General features: G+C 36.0%; 1 pseudogene; it reads left to right on the plus strand.

Annotated features, from left to right (window-relative positions):
- Positions 1 to 9042, plus strand: part of LOC138847562 (DNA/RNA-binding protein KIN17 pseudogene) — a 137288-nt pseudogene extending 128246 nt beyond the window's left edge.
- The last annotated feature ends 11178 nt before the right edge of the window (positions 9043 to 20220 follow it).

Raw genomic sequence — 20220 nt, forward strand, 5'->3', positions numbered from 1 at the left:
AATTCATAAATGAGAGTTTTGCAGGGTACAATATTCTGGATTAACATTTTTGTTAAGACTTGGACTTTTACTCTCCATTCACTCCTAGCCATAGAGTTTCTCATGAAAAATCAGCTCTAAATCTAATTGAAGATCCTCTGAAACTAATCTGGATTTTTTTCTTGTGCACATTTTAGAGTATTTTCTTTACATTTTACTGTTGCAATTTGACTACAATTTGAAATGACTGGTTTTCTAGTGTAGTATGTGATTGAGATCTATCCTTCCTTCCTTGCCTTCCATCACATAACTTCTAGCTGTTCATTCTCTCTAGAAGTATGTATCTTTATGAGCAATACTGGGGATTCAATCCAAAATGATCTTAGAATCTTGAAAAATGAACCTTACCAGAGAGAATAAAGGTTGAGTAAATTTGGAAACTTTAATAAATTATTGAGTATTGAAAAAAAGTTACTAGTTATAGATCAGTGTTTACAAATTGAAATATCAAAATTTATTATTTGAGATGCAGAGATGTGGAGCAGGAGGGAAAGAGAGGCAGAAAGAGATCTTGCTGGTTTACTCCCCAAATGCCAGCAATAGCTGGGGTTGGACCAAGCCAAAGCCAGGAACCAGGAACTCAGTCCAGCTCTCCAAGTGGGTGGTGATGACTTAACTTCTTGAGCCATTGCTGCTGTCTCCCAGGATATGCATTAGCAAGGAGCTAGAACTTCAAGGGGAGCTGGGGCTTCAACCTAGGAACTCTAACATGGGATATAGGCATCCCAAACAGAGACTTAACAACTGTGCTAAATGCCCACTCTGAGAAATGGAATCTTAGTGGGTACATATTTACATAGATATTATTGTATAAATGCATAATAAAAATCATAACAAACATGTATTAAAAGAGAAACTGGGAGATAAGTGTTCTTGCAACCATACATCAGGTATTATTTTATACCTTGCTTATTACATGAAATGACTGAAATTCATGTTAAGAATACAAATAAAATATAAATATTAAATTTCTAGCTCAAGAAACATAAACCCAGTTGTCTTTTTTTTTCATTAAATGCAAGCACAGTCTATTATATTTCACTTTCAAAATATTCATGGTGAGGATCATAAACTTCACATAATAGATGCACAGGAAAGAGATACAAAATTAGGACCATATTATGCAAAAGTTCTGGTAAAACCATTCACATTACTGCTAAGCAGAGAGCAACACCACAACTGTAAGTGAGTTGAAAGTTAGAACTTATTCATAGAAGAAACCACTTGATAACTATAAATATTGACCCACATTGGAAAGTTACATGAATGAAAAATAAAATTCTATGATGCCTAATTGGAAATATTGAGATTTTTTGTCACAGTAATTAATTTTATGTTAACTACTTCAGAGTGATATCTTTAATTATTCTGAAATTAATATTGAAAATAAAATCTGAGTTTTAGTAAAATTTTACCCAAATAAAACCTATTGCCACTACTTGTTAGAAAACAAGAAACACCAAAAGTAGATATATAATGATATATACATTCATTTAGAGAAGATAATAAAAGAAGAAGATAGTAAAACTTGTAAACTGGATTGAAATAAATATGGAAAGAGGCCAGTGCTGAGGCTTACTACGCTAATCCTCCGCCTGTGGTGCAGGCACCCCGGGTTCTAGTCCCGGTCGGGGTGCCGTCTGTCCCGGTTGTTCCTCTTCCAGGTCAGCTCTCTGCTGTGGCCCAGGAGTGCAGTGGGGGATGGCGCAGGTCTTTGGGCCCTGCACCCGCATGGAGACCAGGAAGAAGCACCCGGCTCCTGGCTTCGGATCAGCACAGCGTGCCGGCTGCAACCTGCCGACCATAGCAGCCACTTGGGGGTGAACCAAGGGAAAAAGGAAGACCTTTCTTTCTGTCTCTCTCTCTCTCTCACTGTCTAACTCTGCCTGTCAAAAAAAATATGGAAAGGGATGAAATATAAAACAACGAATATGCATTTGATTCATATACCAAGGATAGAGTAAGCTTATTTTAAATATTTTTAATTTTATTTTAAATTGTGATAAAATATACATAATAATAGTTATTTTCAACCATTTTAAAAGTACAGTTGTATGGCATTAAATATATTCATATTGTGAGTAATGTTGCAATAAATATAGGAATACAGATCTCTTATGGTGTCATCATTTCAATTCCTTTGAATATAAAATCAAAATCGTGATGACTATACTATTTTATATTCCCATCAAGCGTGTACATGGATTTCATGTTTTCCACAACCTCACCAGCATTTGTTATATTTTGTCTTTTAGATAAAACCATTTTAACAGGCAAAGTAATACCTCATTCTAGTTTTAATATGCATTTCCCTGATAATAAAAAATACTAAACATCTCTTCACATACCTGTTGACCATAGGTATGTCTTCTTTTGAATAATGTCTGTTGAGGTCCTTTGCCAGTTTTAATCATATTATTTTGTGGTCTATTGAATTCTGTGATAATTCTTTATTTTGAATATTAACCCTTTATCAGATACATGGTCTGCAAATATTTTCTCCAAGTCTATGGATATCTCCTCACTGTGCTTCTTCCTTTGCCATACAGAAACTTCAAATTCAATATAATCCCATTTGTTTGTATATCACTTTTTTGCCTGTACTTTTGGGGCCGTATGTCACATGTCATTGCCCAGACCAATGTAGTGGATTATTTCTCTTGTTTTCTTCTAGTAACTTTACAGTTTCCAGTCTGAGCTATAAGTCTTTAAGGCATTGTCAGTTGAAGTTTGTGTATTCACTGAGAGAAGGGGCCATTTCCTTCTGCACATGAATGTCCAGTTTTCATGACACTGTTTACAGAGAGGACTTTCTTTACCCCATTGTGTATTCTTTGTATCATTGTTGAAATTCAATTGACTGTACATGTGTGGTTTTATTTCTACACTTTCCATCCAGTTTTATTGGTCAGTGTAGCTGTTTTGATGCCAGTAACATGCTGTTTTCATTGCATAGCTTGTAATATATTTTGAAATCAGGCAGCATTGTGCCTCTATATTCTTTTTCCTCAGAATAGCTTGGCAATTCAGAGTTGCTGATGATTCCATATGTTTTTCCTATCTTTGAAAATTTACATCAGAATTTTGTTAAGGATTGAACTGAATCTTTAGATTGCTCTGGGTAACATGGACATTGTAACAATGCTAATTTTTTCAACTCAAGAACATGTGTTTTTAAATTAATTTGTGTCTTGGATCTCTTTGATTAGTGTTTTACAATTGTACCTCTTAAGTATTTTTTGATATTGTAAATGATTTTCTTAATTTCTTTTTTATATAGTTCCTCGTTTGGGTGTAGAAATGCTGGTGATTTTTATATGTTGAATTTGTATCCTACATCTTTCCTAAATTTATCAGTCCTCAAAGTAGAATCTTTAGAGTTTTCTATATATAAGATCATATCATCAGCAAACATAGAAAATTTTGATTCTTACTTTCATATTTGGATGCTTTATATTTACTTTTCTGACATAATTGCTCTAGCTATGACTTCCATTTTTATGTTGGTAGAAGTTGTGATACTAAACATGCTGTTTTTTTCCTCATCTTACAGGAAAAGTTTTCAACTTTTCACCACTGAGTGTGATGTTGGCTGTGAACTTCTCATGTATGGCCTTTATTGTATTGAGGCACTTTTCTTTTTTTTTAACTTTTATTTAATGAATATAAATTTCCAAAGTACAGAATATGGATTACAATGGCTTCCCCCCCATAACGTCCCTCCCACCCGCAACCCTCCCCTTATCCACTCCCTCTCCTCTTCCATTCAAATCACGATTCATTTTCGTTTCTCTTTATATACAGAAGATCAGCTTAGCATACATTAAGTAAAGATTTCAACAGTTTGCTCCCACACAGAAACATAAAGTGAAAAATACGGTTTGAGTACTAGTTATAGAGGCACTTTTCTTCTATGTGTAATTTATTAAGATGTTTTATCATGAATACATGATAATTTTTGTTTATTATTTATTAGAAAGAGTTACAAAGCGAGGGATAAACAGAGAGGGAGAAACAGATCTTCCATCTTCCTGTTTACTCCCAGATGGCTGCAATGGCTAGGGCTGGCCAGGCCAAAATCAGGAGTAAGGACCTTCATCTTGGTCTCCCACATGGGTGGCAGGGGCCTAAACACTTGGGCCATCTTCTACTGATTTCCCAAGTCATCAATTGGAGCTGGATTGGAAGTGGAGCATCTGGGACATGAACCAGCGCTCATATGGGGTGTCAAGCATTGCATATTAGAGCTTAACCCATTACATCACAGTGCTGGCACCACATGCTAAATTTTGTCAAATGCATTTACTGTTGAGATAATTTATATGTATATATATATATACACACGCACACACATATATAATATATATTATACATATAATATATATTATGTATATATATAATTTAAGAAGAGCCCATGAGAGTATTTTAGGCATGGAAAGCCAAGACACTCTGAAAAAAAAAAAAAAAGAGTGAAAGGTCTCTGCGAGTGAGATCCCAGTGGAAAGAACGGGCCATTAAGAAGGAGGTAACTTTCTCTGAAGGGAGGAGAGAACTTCCACTTTGACGATGACCTTGTCTAAATAAGATCGAAGTCAGCAAACTGAAGAGGCTTCCATAGCCTTGGAAACATGACTAGAGCCTAGGGAGATTTCTGACTCCATAAACAAGAGTGTCAAATTGTTAAGTCAACAACAGTAGTCACTGTGTACTTACTCCTTATGTGGGATCTCAGTCCTTAATGTGTTGTCCAATGTGAATTAATGCTACAACTAGTACTGAAACAGTAGTTTACACTTTATGTTCTATGTGGGTGCAAACTGATGAAATCTTTACTTAGTATATACTAAATCGATCTTCTGTATATAAAGATAATTGAAAATGAATCTTGATGTGAATGGAATGGGAGAGGGAGCGGGAGAGGGTGCAAACTGATGAAATCTTTACTTAGTATATACTAAATCGATCTTCTGTATATAAAGATAATTGAAAATGAATCTTGATGTGAATGGAATGGGAGAGGGAGCGGGAGATGGGAGGGGTGCGGGTGGGAGGCAAGTTATGGGGGGGGGAAGCCATTGTAATCCATAAACTGTACTTTGGAAAATTATACTTACTAAATAAAAGTTAAAAAATTTAATCCTTCAACTAACTTCTATAATTGCCAAAACATGGAATCAGCCATAATATTCATCAATGATTGAATAAAGAAAATGTCTCTCTCTCTCTCTCTCACACACACACACACACACACAACGGGTTATAATTTAGCTTTAAAAAGCAGGAAATTGCTGGCGCCGCGGCTCACTAAGCTAATCCTCCACCTGCAGTGCCGGCACCCCGGGTTCTAGTCCCAGTCTGGGCGCTGGATTCTGTTCCTGTTGTTCCTCTTCCAGTCCAGCTCTCTGCTGTGGCCAGGGAGTGCAGTGGAGGATGGCCCAAGTGCTTGGGCACTGCACCCGCATGGGAGACCAGGAGGAAGCACCTGGTTCCTGGCTTTGGATTGGTGCAGTGTGCCAGCCTGCAAAGTGCCAGCTGTAGCGGCCACTTTGGGGGTGAACCAACGGAAAAGGGAAGAGCTTTCTCTCTGTCTCTCTCTCTCTCACTGTCTAACTCTGCCTGTCAAAAAAAAAATAAGCAGGAAATTATGTCATTTGTACCAATATGGATGTTCTTATATACCATTGTGCTAAGTGAAATAATCCAGACATAGACAAATACATGATCTCATCTCTGTGGAAATCAAAATTTGAACTTATAGAACTAGAGATTAGAAAGCTTCGTCAGGACAGTGATGTTGGTGAAGAAGAGTAAGGAATGAGGAGATGTTGATAAAAGAATACTAAGCTTCAGTTCAGTACGTTTTATAAGTTTTTGAGATCTAAGACACAATGTGATAACTCTTAATAATTATGCATGTCATATTTCAAAAGTATTCACTCAAAAAGTGATATGTGAAGTCATGAATATGTTAAATAGATGGGTTTAATAATTCCATAATGCTTATATATATATAAACCTCACATTGTACCCCATAAATATATAAGTATTCAATTAAAATCAAAATATAAGAAAATAAGATCATGCTTTATAATTAAAACAAGTATGTTCAATTTTTGTTCATTTCCATCATTTCCAGAACCTTTTCATCTTCCCAAACAGAAACTTTGAGCCAATTAAATAACTCCCCACTTTCTACTCCCCCAGTCCTTGGCAACCACCATTCTACTTTCTATCTCTATGAATTTGCCTAATCTTTGTACCTCATATAAATGGAGCCATGCAACGTTTGTCCTTTAATAAATGAATTAATTCATCAAGTATAATATCTATAAGGGAAGTCTTTGACCCAGTCCTTGTCAGATTCCCTACCCAGCATAAAACCCACAACAAGAAATCTTGCAGAGTAAGGTCCATTTTTCTTTCTTTTCAATGGCTATTGTCCTCATGGCTGCTACTTCTTTGGAGTATGGGAGATGGTAAGTGGCCGATTTAAAATATTCTCTTACCGTAAAAGAAAAGCTGCTTTCTTTAGCAAGTCTTCCCCTGGTTATTTTACTTTTTGAAAAGATCTCAAAGTTCTTCAAAATTTGATTCTAACAGTTTTTGCCAGCTTAAAGCATGGATCCTTGCAATTATTGCTCTGCTATTTTTAGTGACATAAACAGTTTTCTGAATTACTGATCTGTTAACATAAAATTATAGAAATTTCTAAGGACTCCAACTATATTTCTAAACCCACATTTAAAATATTATCCTGAAAGAGAATAGTACAACCTCCAACCTGTTCCAAATATACCTTATGACAGTCCTTTAAAAATATATTATTCATGGGACCAGTACTGTGGCTCAGTGGGCCAGCATTTGACATGGGCACTGGTTAGAGTCCCAGCTGCTCTGCTTCCAATCAAGTTCCATGCTAATGTATCTGGGAAAGCAGGGAAAGATGGCCCAAGTCCTTGTACCCCTGTGCCCACGTGCGAGACCAGGATGGCTTCCAGACTCTCATTTATTTGGTCTGGCCCAGCTTTGAACATTGTGGCCATATAAGGAGTGAACCAGCAGATGGAAGATCTCTCTCTCTCTCTTGCTCTCTCTCGCTCTCTGTCTTGTCTGTAACTCTGCCTTTCAAATACATGACTCAATGTTATAAAAATATATCTTCTGATTTATGCTATTTTCTTGCTCAATTATAATGCAATTAATTAATTATTCTTTGGTTTTGGAGTGGGAATAGTAGCTAAAGAATAAATATATCTTCTTCATAAGCAGATTTTTTAAATTTTTCTCCATTTCTACCCACCCCACCCCTTTTTTTTACCTGTATATCGTCAGATTAACCTCCTTTTCTCACAGGCAATGGACTCATTTCTTCTTCTGGCTAATTCTGTGAATGCTCTTTCTAAGTTCTGCCTTGATGGTTTCCAAACTCATAGTTGATAATATCAAAAGAGATCAGGGCTAACTGTGTTCTCTAAGCAGACTGATGACATATGTTAGTAATGCTGATGACTCAGTTCTGTGAACACTTTGGCTTTTCAGTATACACAGCTTGAGGAAGCATCATACATGAAGGACAAACTCAGTAAACAGAAGGACTGTACAAAATGAGTTTTATTCTTCCTAAAGATCCAGCTAGTCCTTAGTCATAAATCATGTATGGCAATTCTTTCTGGTCCTTGGTTATCATTTTGCACGATATGTAGGCATTTATGGTACTTATTCATGCTGAAAGTCTTTACTGTAATTAAACAAATTCCCGAGGATATGTAGTGGTATGGACAGACAAGAGGGAAGCTCATATTCTTTCAGGATTGGTGGCCTTTACATAGATTGTTTATTATATCAAACTTGTGAATTGCTCTTTTAATTATAGTTTAAGTAAAAGTGAGCCCCAAAGACTACCGTATTATAAGATATTGAGGTTCATAATTACAAGTTAAAGAGTTTATATACCCATTACATTCTCTCAGTGTAAGACTTTTTTGCAGAGACTTGGTAAATAGTAGATTTGTTAAGATTTACTGAAGATACTTCCAAACCAAGCTCCTTGGGGCCGAGTGCACTGCAGACATTAGGGAGTGCAGCAGCAGTGAAACGAAAAGAATCTTCCCAGAGCTCAGCTCAGGCCAAAGAAAAGAAGAAAAAGAAATCTGCGCTTGATGAAATCATGGAGATTGAAGAGGAAAAGAAAAGAACCGCCCGAACAGACTACTGGCTACAGCCTGAAATCATTGTGAAAATTATAACCAAGAAACTTGGAGAGAAATATCATAAGAAAAAGGGTATTGTTAAGGAGGTAATTGACAAGTATACAGCTGTTGTAAAGATGATTGATTCTGGAGACAAGCTGAAACTCGACCAGACTCATTTAGAGACAGTAATTCCAGCACCAGGAAAAAAAAATTCTGGTTTTAAATGGAGGCTACAGAGGAAATGAAGGGATCCTGGAATCCATCAATGAAAAGACTTTTTCAGCTACTATTGTCATTGAAACAGGACCTTTAAAAGGATGAAGAGTTGAAGGAATTCAGTATGAAGACATTTCCAAACTTGCCTGAGTTTGAAAATTTGTTAACAACACATTAAAATCCTAGAACATCAAATTGGTGTTTGCCAAGGCGTTATGAGAACTCTACTGTGTTAGGGTGTTTCTTTTGTACAAAGCAAATGAATCTATTTAAATGTTACTATATGAGGTGAGCATTTCACCTAGTGGTTAAGTTGGGAGGCAGCACATAATGGCTCCAGAGTTGGGTCCTTGCCACCGGTGAGGGAGACCTAGGCTGTGGTCCTGGCTCCTGGCTTTGACCCATCCAGCCCTAGTTGTTCGAGTCATTCAGGGAGTGAACCAGCAAACGGGAGCTCTCTGTCTCTCTGCCTCATAAATTAATTAATTAAAAATATAACTGTATACTTGTTTAGCTAAACTTAATGGAAAAATTAATTATGTCTCATGTAGTATCTGAAGTGTCATTTTACCCTTGTTATTTTTTGTTCCTTTGTAATATTTCCTTGATGATTTTTAAATTCTCATTGAAGAATGTTATTGTAAAGCATTGTATATATGACAATTTAGACTCATAATTGAAATCTTTCATGTATTCTAAATTTATATTTTTAGTAAAGTTTAATTATAATTAAAATTTTCAAACTATAAAAAAAAAGATTTACTGAAGATAAGAACAAGGCAGCTAGAAGCTACTGAAATGTGGAGAGCAAATTAGAGAATAGTGTATGTTCAGTGCAATGAGTACCTATCAATAATCACCTGGAAAGATAAAGTATGCACTCCATAATTTTCCTGCTACTGAAGTGATTTTGGAAACTAAAATTTCTACAAGTATATTTGCTTTTAGCAGCAGAGCTGTAGCAAATGAAACCTTAGATTGTATCTACAAGACTGGAGATAATATGCTTCTGTCCTATTCACTTAACTATTTTGCATTTGTCCTCCAAAGACCTTTCAAATTTCTAATTGTATCCAAAACATCCAGCTACAACAGGTCAAGAGGATCTCTCCCTTTTTCTGTGTACTTATAGACATCTGATGAGTGCTACCCAATTGAGAAATCTTCATCTACTATCTTCATTTTTCTTCAGTGTTATCATGTGTGCAATTTTGCTTCTGAAATCAGGTCACAAGCATGAAATAATTCAAGTTCTATTATATCCCCTTTAGAATCTTAAAGATGAGGCAAATTATATATCCTCAAAAATCACCTTATTTATTTATTAAAATAGACTAGGAACTGAGACAACACAGCTCTCAGGCATGAGTAAAAACACCTCCTTTATGTGCATAATGTGTTACATTGTTGGGAGTTGGACCCTGGGGAAGCAAATAAAGCCGATTGTACCTGTCTGAAGCAACTGTTCTTAACCTTGAATGCATAGTGTAAAGCAAAACAACTTATTTAAAAAGTGTTGATGATTGAATGTTTCCCTCAGAGAGTCTTTTTTAAGATTTATTTCATTTATTTGGCAGGCAGAATTACAGGGAGGGAGGGAAATACAGAGAAAAGTCTTCCATCTTCTGGCTCACTCCCCAAATGGCCTGAATGGCCAGGGCTTGGCCAGTTCAAAGCCAGGAGCCAAGAGCTTCTTCCATGTCTCCCACATGGGTGAAGGGACCCAAGGATTTAGGCCATCTTCCACTGTTTTCGCAGGCACCATTAGCAAGGTGCTGGATTAGAAGTGGACCAGCCAAGACTCAAAAGAGCACCCATATGGGACTCCAGCATTTCAGGCAGTGGCTTAACTTACTACACCACATCAGCCATACCTCAGAAATTCTGAATTGATTTGTGTTATCTGCATTCTGAGCATTAGAATGTTTTTTTCATATTCTATGTGATTCTAATGTCTACCAAAGAAACTCTTATGTACAGCAATGTTGACTCTAACTTCCTCTTGAACAGCTTTTGTTTTTGTAACTGGAGTTCTTTTCCCACAACCACCACTGTTCGAGGAAAACATTATTGGCAGGTGATATTTTCCTAAATAAGCAAAATGACACTCCAAAATAAAGACACAGTGAAAGCTCTAACTTGTCTTCAAGAAAATAATAAAGAACTGCAATTACCAAAAATTGTGTTAAAATTAATTTCCATTATTCAGTATGTTTTGAGGAATACCACACAGGTTCCTGAAATATGATAATTATTATTCTAATAAATACATTATTTGTATACTAACAGTTATTATAAATTTTTCTCATTTTTTTTTACAAAATGAGAAACCTTAGCATTGATCATTATGACAAAATGTAACATACTAATTGTAAGATTGATTTATTTCTACAACCCAGGTTGCTTTCAATACCTTGCCGAACCTGAAGTTGCATATTGCCATCAATTTGTTCCCCTTTCTCTCCTACTGTGTTGCTACAGGGGATTTCGTTTAAAGTATATTTCCTGAGATTTATTATCTTTATTTAGCACTTAGTTGATTTTAGGTCATCTGAAAAAATATTTCGGCTCTCTAATGATCATCTTCTATAAGCTCTCTGATTTCCCAACCATTTGAAAGTTTGAAGTGCATTCTCAGATATTTTTACTAAGCTACATTCTTTCTGTCATGTGATTCAATGAACTGTGGCCAGAGAACATTTCCTGTGGTTTGAATGTTTGTACTCCCTGGGAACTCATGTTGAAACTTAATCCCTAATGCCATACTATTAAAAGGTGGGACATTTAAAAAGTGCATAGGACATGAGGCCTATGCCCTCATGATTGGTATTAATACCTTTACAACAGGGTTTGAGGGGTCTATTAATCCCTTTTGCCCTTTTTAATCCCTCTGTCACTTGATGACATCGCAAGAGGTGACATGTTTAAATAGAAAACAAGTCTTCCATAGTCATTGAATAAGCTGATGCCTTGATCTTGCACTTCTCAGCCTCTAGAACTGTATGGTAAAAGTTTCTATTATTTATAACAGCCTAAAACAGTCTTTGTATGAGGAAGGTGTAAGATTAATCGGTATTCAGTTTAAAATCACAGAATTTTAAATCTCAGTAACTTTTTTATCAGGATTGTTCAACTTTTGGAAAAGGGAAAATTGATAATTCAGCTGCCTCTTAGAACTGCATGCTACAGTAGCAAGAACTGATACTCTAACAGTATGATAGAATTGGCTTGAACCTAAACTGCAGTATCTTTTAAAATTCATTTACTTAAATAAGTTCTAGAGACGTTTTTCTTCACCTAATAGCTTTTAAATTAAAATATTGGATGTCTTGAAATACTTGACTGTAAAATAGCTGTTGCCTTACTTGTAAAACGAGGATGATAAATCCTATTTCACTGAGTTATAAAGTTTAAATTATGTAATTTATGCATTGTGTTCCAATGGGTTAAGCAGCCTCCTGCTATGCCAACATTCCCATATCAGAGTGAGCGTTCAAGGTACAACTGTTTTGCTTCCAATCAAACTTCCTGCTATTGTACATGGAAGGCGGTAGAAATGGCCTAAGTATTTGGGCTCTTAACACCCATGTGTGAGACCTGGTAGTGTTACTAGCTCCTGCTTTGTCCTGGCTCATTCTTGGCTGTTGCAGACATTTGAGGAGTAAACCAGAAAATGAAAGATTCTCATTCATTCATTCTCTTCCCCCCACCAGTCTCTTTTTCACTCCATGCTTCAAATAATCAATAAATAAAAAATAAAAAATATGCCATGGGCACACTGCTTGCATTTAGTAGGTATCGATTTATATTAGAAGAAAAAGGATGAAAATGAATCCCATTAAAGATGAAGAAAATTATGCCTACAAAAATAAATTAACTTGTTTTAAGTTTCACTGTTATTAAGGAGTAGGTTTAGTGTTAGAGGTCAATTGGTCAATATAGAGATTTCAAATGAATTTTACTATATGCAAAATTCCCAAAAAAGTGTTTCTAAATTTAGGTGAAGTATTGATTTCTCATATTTGTGGATGAACATCTATGGATGTCCATGTACGTATTTATCTCCTTATCACCAGATTAAAAGTTGAGGGTAGTGGTATAAAGATGCCACTTGGGATCCGTGCATCCCATGCTAGAATACCTGATTAAAGTCTTAGCTCTTCTGCCTTCTCTCCTTGGAGGCTGCAGATGATGGCCGAAGTGTGTGGGTTCCTGCCATCTGTGTGGGAAACACTTATTGAGTTCTCAGGTCATGGCTCAACCCTAGCTGATGTGAGCATGCAGGAAATGAACCAGTAAATAGAAGTTCTCTCTGCCTCTTTAAATAAATAAAAAAATTGAAGATAAATAAATAAAATATAACAACACAGTAAAGTTAGTTCAGTTATTTTTCCATTGGTGCCATTCAATAATCTGCCTAATATTTCTTTTAACATTTATTTAACAAATATAAATTTCCAAAGTACAGCTGTTGGATTACAGTGGCTTTTTACCCCCCATAACTTCTCTCCCACCCACAACCATCACATCTCCTTCTCCCTCTACCATTCCATTCACATCAAGATTCATTTGCAATTATCTATATATACAGAAGATCAATTTAATATATATTAAGTAAAGATTTCAACAGTTTGCACCCACACAGAAACACAAAGTGTAAAGTACTGTTTGAGTACTAGTTATAGCATTAATTCACATTGTACAACACATTAAGGACAGAGATCCTACATGGGGAGTAAGTGCACAGTGACTCCAGTTGTTGACTTAACAATTTGACACTCTTGTTTATGGCGTCAGTAACCACTCGAGACTCTTGTCATGAACTGCCAAGGCTATGGAAGCCTCTTGAGTTTGACAACTCTGATCTTATTTAGATAAGGTCATAGTCAAATTGAAAGTTCTCTCCTCCCTTCAGAGAAAGTTACCTCCTTCTTTTATGGTCCGTTCTTTCCACTGGGATCTCACTCACAGAGATCTTTCATTTAGGTTTGTGGTTCTTTTGTGTGTGTGTGTGTGTGTGTGTGTGTGTGTATTTTGCCAGAGTGTCTTGGCTTTCCATGCATAAAATACTCTCATGGGCTCTTCAGTCAGATCTGAATGCCTTAAGGGCTGATTCTGAGGCCAGAGTGCTGTTTAGGACATCTGCCATTCTAGGAGTCTGCTGTGTATCCCACTTCCAATGTTGGACTGTTCTCTCCTTTTTAATTCTATCAGTAGGTATTAGTAGACACTAGTCTTGTTTATGTGATCCCTTTGACTCTTAATCCTATCATTATAATCAATTGTGAACCTAAATTGATCGCTTTGACTAGTGAGATGGCATTGGTACTATGGAATACTACAATAAAATTATAAGAAAATGATGGGCCAGTGTTGTGGCCTAGGGAGTAAAGCTGCTGCCTATAACACTGGCATCACTTATGGGTATTGGTTTGTGTCCTGGCTACTCTATTTCTGATCCAGCTCCCTGCTAATGGCCTTAGAAGAACAGTGTAAAATAGCTCTAATCCTTTTACTCCTGTACACATGTGGGAGACCTGGATGAAGCTTCTGGCTCCTGGCTTTGGCCTGGCCCAGCCCTGGCCATTGTGGCCATTTGTTGTCTGAACCAATGGATGGATGATGTCTCTCTCACCCTCTGTTACTCTCTCTATATATAACTCTGGCTTTCAAATAAACAGACTAATCTTTTTTAAAAAAAAGTGGATATCACAAGAAATATGAGAAATAAGATACTAATACAAGCCTATAGTGAAGTATAGAACTAGAAATGGAACAATGTAAAAAAGGAAAATTAATAATAAACGACTCTGAAGTGAAAAAAAGAAACTGAACTTTTAAGATGAGATGGTTAGTCATCTGCCTAGCAAATCCGAAAGAATAGTCTGAAAAGCTATAGAATAAATAAGGTAAATTATCAGGGTCACTGCATAAAATTATCATTAATTTAGCAATACAGTATAGTGACCAATGGAATATTACCGAAAAGATCTTATTTCATAATATTAACAAAAAAGTAATGTATATAAACCAGCAAAAATTGTGACATAAATTTTGAAGAAAAATATGCTAAAACACCAAAGTTTTTAACAATTGAGATCTGTAAGGTATGCATTTGTAATTCAAAATTTACTATCTGTATTTGAAAGTTTCCCAAATATCTTGAACTATTGCATATATTTTGTACATAAAATTAACTTCACCTAAACAAATATTTTCTAATTCTAATATATCTGTAATATTTGCTATTCACAATTACATGAGGATTTTAAAATTTTCTTTCCATATAATCTATTTTTCTAAAAGCAGCCAAAGTGATTATAATGCAATCAGTTTATGTTATATACTGTTCAAGATCTTTCAACTACATCTCATCACATTTACAATAAAATTCAAATTCCTAAGAGTGGCCTAAAAGGTCCCATGTAAATCCTGCTCTCTCTCTCTGGCTGATTGCCTAGAATCAATTCTCTTTTTTTTACATCTAAGTACAGAGCTAAACAATATTTTTTTATGTCTCGGAGCTTTTACTTCAATGCAGAAGCCTCTTCCCTCAGATCCCGCTTTTTATAATGCCACCCCTAACTATGTAACACTAGCCTGCAGTTTCTGTCACTTCATGTTTTATTCCTTATAATATTTATCATATTTGATTTTTTTCTTTTTTTAAACTTTTATTTAATGAATATAAATTTCCAAAGTGCAGTTTATGGATTACAATGGCTTCCCCCCCCCATAACTTCCCTCCCACCGGCAACCCTCCCCTCTACCGCTCCCTCTCCCTTTCCATTCACATCGATTCATTTTCAATTCTCTTTATATACACAAGATCAGTTTAGCATATATTAAGTAAAGCTTTCAACAGTTTGCACCCACACAGAAACACAAAGTATAAAATATTGTTTGAGTACTAGTTATAGCACTATGATATTTTCTTTATTGCCTTTCTTCTTACCGTAATATGTTAACGCTTTGAAAGAAGTGATTTTAGTTATCTCGTTGCCTCCGTTTTTCTGAAATATCAAAAAGCACCTAGCATGTCATGGGTGCTCAACAATTGTGAATGAATATTTGAATGAATGATAATGTGTCATTTGAATTATTTTTTATAATTATGATAGTACTAATATTGATAATTTATATATAAATATTTTCCTATTTTCTGAAAGGTTGGAGAGATTCCTAGAAAAATAAATAGAAGTGTCTGAAGGCGGTAGAAAGGAGGTAAAAATATATTTTCAGAAAAATATTTTTCAATTTTACAAGCAATATATGATTGTACTAATTTATTTGCCTTTTAAGTAATACTGCTATGTATTAATCCATGATAATTTGATAGCCTAAAAAGATGTACAATTGCTATTTTAATTTGTAACTATTTGATACTGAAAAGATCAAACATATTTAATACAATAATGCTTTAACATTTTAATATACTTCTGTGAAACGTTCATATTTTCTGCCCATTTTTTACTTAGAATTTATATGGAAAGTACATATTATGAAAAATGTGAATTTCAAAACAATTTTTGCATCAACAGAAACTTTTCTTTTAATTCCTTTTGCCATAAGCTATTATAAGTACTTTCATATATATGTATATTTTAGTTGTTTTCAAAAGTAATATCTTACTTACCAAATCCCAATAGTTGATTTTGGCTTTGACTGTCTGTGCCTCCCGGGTCTTTTCCAGAAATTCTTTGCCTGTGCCAATATCTTGAAGGGTTTCTCCAATGTTCTCTAATAACTTAATGGTGTCAGGACGAAGATTTAGGTCTTTAATCCACGTTGAGTGGATTTTTGTGTAAGGTGTAAGGTAGGGGTCTTGCTTCATGATTCTGCACGTGGAAATCCAGTTTTCCCAGCACCATTTATTGAATAGACTGTCCTTGCTCCAGGAATTAGTTTTAGATCCTTGATCAAATATAAGTTGGCTGTAGATGTTTGGGTTGATTTCTGGTGTTTCAATTCTGTTCCATTGGTCTATCCATCTGTTTCTGTACCAGTACCATGCTGTTTTGATTACAACTGCCCTGTAGTATGTCCTGAAGTCTGGTATTGTGATGCCTCCGGCTTTGTTTTTGTTGTACAAGATTGCTTTAGCTATTCGAGGTCTCTTGTGCCTCCATATGAATTTCAGCATCATTTTTTCTAGATCTGCGAAGAATGTCTTTGGTATCTTGATTGGGATTGCATTGAATCTATAAATTGCTTTTGGGAGAATGGACATTTTGATGATGTTGATTCTTCCAATCCATGAGCATGGAAGATTTTTCCATTTTTTGGTATCCTCTTCTATTTCTTTCTTTAAGGTTTTGTAATTTTCATCGTAGAGATCTTTAACGTCCTTGTTTAAGTTTATTCCAAGGTATTTGATTGTTTTTGTAGCTATTGTGAATGGGATTGACCTTAGCAGCTCTTTCTCAGTCATGGCATTGCTTGTGTATACAAAGGCTGTTGATTTTTGTGCATTGATTTTATATCCTGCCACTTTGCCAAACTCCTCTATGAGTTCCAATAGTCTCTTAGTAGAGTTCTTTGGATCCTCTAAGTACAGAATCATATCGTCTGCAAAGAGGGATAGTTTGACTTCTTCCTTCTTGATTTGTATTCCTTTGATTTCTTTTTCTTGTCTGATGGCTCTGGCTAAAACTTCCAGAACTATGTTAAATAGCAGTGGTGAGAGTGGGCATCCCTGCCTGGTGCCAGATTTCAGTGGATATGCTTCCAACTTTTCCCCATTCAATAGGATGCTGGCTGTAGGTTTTTTATAAATTGCTTTGATTATATTGAGGAATGTTCCTTCTATACCCAATTTGCTTAGAGTTTTCATCATGAAAGGGTGTTGAATTTTATCAAATGCTTTCTCTGCATCAATTGAGATAATCATATGGTTTTTCTTCTGCAGTCTGTTAATGTGGTGAATCACATTGATTGATTTGCGAATGTTGAACCATCCCTGCATACCAGGGATAAATCCCACTTGGTCTGGGTGGATGATTTTCCTGATGTGTTTTTGTATTCTATTGGCCAGAATTTTATTGAGGATTTTTGCGTCTATGTTCATCAGGGATATTGGTCTGTAATTTTCTTTCAGTGCTGCATCTTTCTCTGGCTTAGGGATTAAGGTGATGCTGGCTTCATAGAAAGAATTTGGGAGGATTCCCTCTTTTTCGATTGTTCTGAATAGTTTGAGAAGAAATGGGATTAGTTCTTCTTTAAATGTCTGGTAGAATTCAGCGGTGAATCCATCTGGTCCTGGGCTTTTCTTTGTTGGGAGGGCCTTTATTACTGTTTCAATTTCTGTTTCAGTTATGGGTCTATTTAGGTTGGGATTGCATCAAATTGAGAAGTTTCTGTACTGCAAAAGAAACAGTCAGGAGAGTGAAGAGACAACCGACAGAATGGGAAAAAATATTTGCAAACTATGCAACAGATAAAGGGTTAATAACCAGAATCTACCAAGAGATCAAGAAACTCCACAAAAACAAAACCAACAACCCACTTAAGAGATGGGCCAAGGACTTCAATAGACATTTTTCAAAAGAGGAAATCCAAATGGCCAACAGGCACATGAAAAAATGTTCAAGGTCACTAGCAATCAGGGAAATGCAAATCAAAACCACAATGAGGTTTCACCTCACCCCGGTTAGAATGGCTCACATACAGAAATCTACCAACAACAGATGCTGGCGAGGATGTGGGGAAAAAGGGACACTAACCCACTGTTGGTACGAATGCAAACTGGTCAAGCCACTATGGAAATCAGTCTGGAGATTCCTCAGAAACCTGAATATAACCCTACCATTCGACCCAGCCATCCCACTCCTTGGAATTTACCCAAAGGAGTTTAAATTGATAAACAAAAAAGCGGTCTGCACCCTAATGTTTATTGCAGCACAATTCACAATAGCCAAGACCTGGAACCAACCTAAATGCCCATCAACGGTAGACTGGATAAAGAAATTATGGGATATGTATTCTTTAGAGTACTATACCGCAGTAAGAAACAACGAAATCCAGTCATTTGCAACAAAATTGAGGAATCTGGAACACATCATGCTGAGTGAAGTAAGCCAGTCCCAAAGGGACAAATACCATATGTTCTCCCTGATCGGTGACAACTGACTCAACACCAAAAAGGAAACCTCCTGAAGTGAAATGGACACTATGAGAAATGGTAACTTGATCAGCATAGCTCTGACTGCTAATGGACAACTTAATACATTATCCCTCATAGTATTTTTTTTTGTCTGTTCTACTTAATATGACTGGTTTAATTCTGTAATTATCACACAGTTATTCTTAAGTGTTGAAAATTAACCGAAATGTGATCCCTGTTAAACATAAGAGTGGGAATAAGAGAGGGAAGAGATGTATAATTTGGGACATGCTCGGGCTGACTTGCCCCAATTGGTAGAGTTGGAAACATACCAGGGGATTCCAATTCAATCCCATCAAGGTGGCATGTGCCAATGCCATCTCACTACTCCAAGTGATCAATTTCAGTTCACAATTGATCATAATGAAAGGACTAAGAGTCAAAGGGAGCACATAAACAAGTCTAGTATCTGCTAACACCAACCGATAGAATAAATAAAGGGGAGAGTGATCCAACATGGGAAGTGAGATACTCAGCAGACTCATAGAATGGCGGATGTCCTAAATAGCACTCTGGCCTCAGAATCAGCCCTAAAGGCACTCGGATCTGGCTGAAAAGCCCATGAGAGTATTTCAGGCATGGAAAGCCAAGACACTCTGGCAAAAAGATCTCTGTGAGTGAGATCCCAGTGGAAAGAACAGGTCTTCAAAGAGGGAGGTGCCTTTCTCTGAAGGGAGGAGAGAACCTCCACTTTGACTATGACCGTGTCTAAACAAGATAAGAGTCGGAGAACTCAAGGGGCTTCCATAGCCTTGGAAACTCATAACTGGTGCATAGGGAGATTACTGATGCCATAAACAGGAGTGTCAATTGGTAAAGTCAACAACAGGAGTCACTGTGCACTTACTCCTCATGTAGGATCTCGGTCCTTAACGTGCTGTACACTGAGGCTTAATGCTATAACGAGTACTCAAACAGTATATTTCACTTTGTGTTTCTATGGGGGTGCAAACGACTGAAATCTTTACTTAATGTACACTAAACTGATCTTCTGTAAAAAAAAAAAAAAAAAAAAAAAAAAAAAAAGAAAGAAATTTTCAATTCCCAACTTGACTCTCACTGGGATTAAACATGACAATAGGTCTGATCTGATTTCATCATCATTTTAAAAAAATCATCTATTATTTTTCACTTTATGTTTCTGTGTGGGAGCAAACTGTTGAAATACTTACTTAAGGTATACTAAGCTGATCTTCTGTATATTAAGATAATCGAAAATGAATCTTGATGTGAATGGAAGGGGAGAGGGAGTGGGAAAGGGGAGGGTTGTTGGTGGGAGGGACGGTATGGGGGGAGAAGCCATTGTAACCCATGAGTCGTACTTTGGAAATTTATATTCATTAAATAAAAGATAAAAAAAAAAGTAATATCTTACTTACCAAATCACTGACATATGTAGATATTTCAAAAAAGCACCTTGTCTCAACTCTGCAAAGCAAAATATAAAAAGAATCAGCAATGTATTGACTTAAATCTGTAAAAACTCATGTAATTGTTTTGTTCTTCTTGATGATAGTATTATTTTTTGTGGCATACACTAATGTTACATAATAACTGTAATCATGAGTTATAGTGTTATACTGAGACATATCAGATTTTTAGGGATCTCAT

This window comes from Oryctolagus cuniculus, chromosome X (genome assembly GCF_964237555.1).
Source record: "Oryctolagus cuniculus chromosome X, mOryCun1.1, whole genome shotgun sequence".
In the NCBI taxonomy this organism is placed as follows: Eukaryota; Metazoa; Chordata; class Mammalia; order Lagomorpha; family Leporidae; genus Oryctolagus; species Oryctolagus cuniculus.